Source organism: Myotis davidii, unplaced genomic scaffold (genome assembly GCF_000327345.1).
Source record: "Myotis davidii unplaced genomic scaffold, ASM32734v1 scaffold362, whole genome shotgun sequence".
In the NCBI taxonomy this organism is placed as follows: Eukaryota; Metazoa; Chordata; class Mammalia; order Chiroptera; family Vespertilionidae; genus Myotis; species Myotis davidii.
In genome coordinates, this window is record NW_006297152.1 from 143,823 (window position 1) to 144,782 (window position 960).

Here is a 960-nt window from a genome sequence, read left to right on the forward strand (position 1 = left end):
CCTCAGGCTATTCAGGAAAGGGAAGAGAAGTGCATCAGCATTTGTTGGCAATCAGAACAGGAAGGAGGGCTTGGCGAAGGAGGGGGATTCTCCTCTAGACTTAGTCCATTCCTAGGTATATACTACGTGTACCGGTTAATAATGGCGGATTTTGTAATCAAAGAAAACACAGTAATTTCAAGAGAAACATCAAAGTGCTTTATTCAAAGTAATGTCCATTGCTAGCTACACATTTCCCCATCTTTCAGGTAATTTGTGGATATTGTCCCAATAGAACTTTTCTTGTTTTGAGGCAAACCATTCAGAGACCCAATTTTCCACTTCTTCGTATGTTTTGCAGTGCTGCTCAGAAAGTGCATGTGCCATCAATCAGAACAACTGGGAATCTGAAGGAGCAAGGTCTGGTGAATATAGGGGGTGGGTTAATACTTCCCAGGCAAGATCTTTTAACGTGTCTCTAACTGGTTTTGAAGTGTGTGATGATGCGTTATCATGAGCAAAATTACTTTGCTATGTCTTCTCGCACATTCTGGTCGATCAAAGTGTGGTTCAAATTATTTGTTGATGGTAGCGATCCATATTAACAGTTTCACCTGGTTTTAGAAGCTCATAATACACCACACCTTCCTGATCACACCAAACACAGAGCATTGTCTTCTTTCCAAAGCAATTTAGACTTGCGGTCGATGTTGATGGTTGACCTGGATCAACCCATGATTTTGCGCCTTTGGGATTCACAAAATAAATCCACTTTTCATCGTCAGTCACAATTCGATACAAAAAAGACTTCCTTTCATGCCGTTGAAACCACATTTTACTGATGACTTTTCAGTTTTCCATTTGTCTTTTGTTCAGTTGATGTGGCACCCATTTTCCTTCCTTTAAAATCTTCCCCATTACTTGTAAACAATGGGAAATTGTTTGCTAAGCAAGATTTAATCTTTCTGCAAGTTGTTTTTG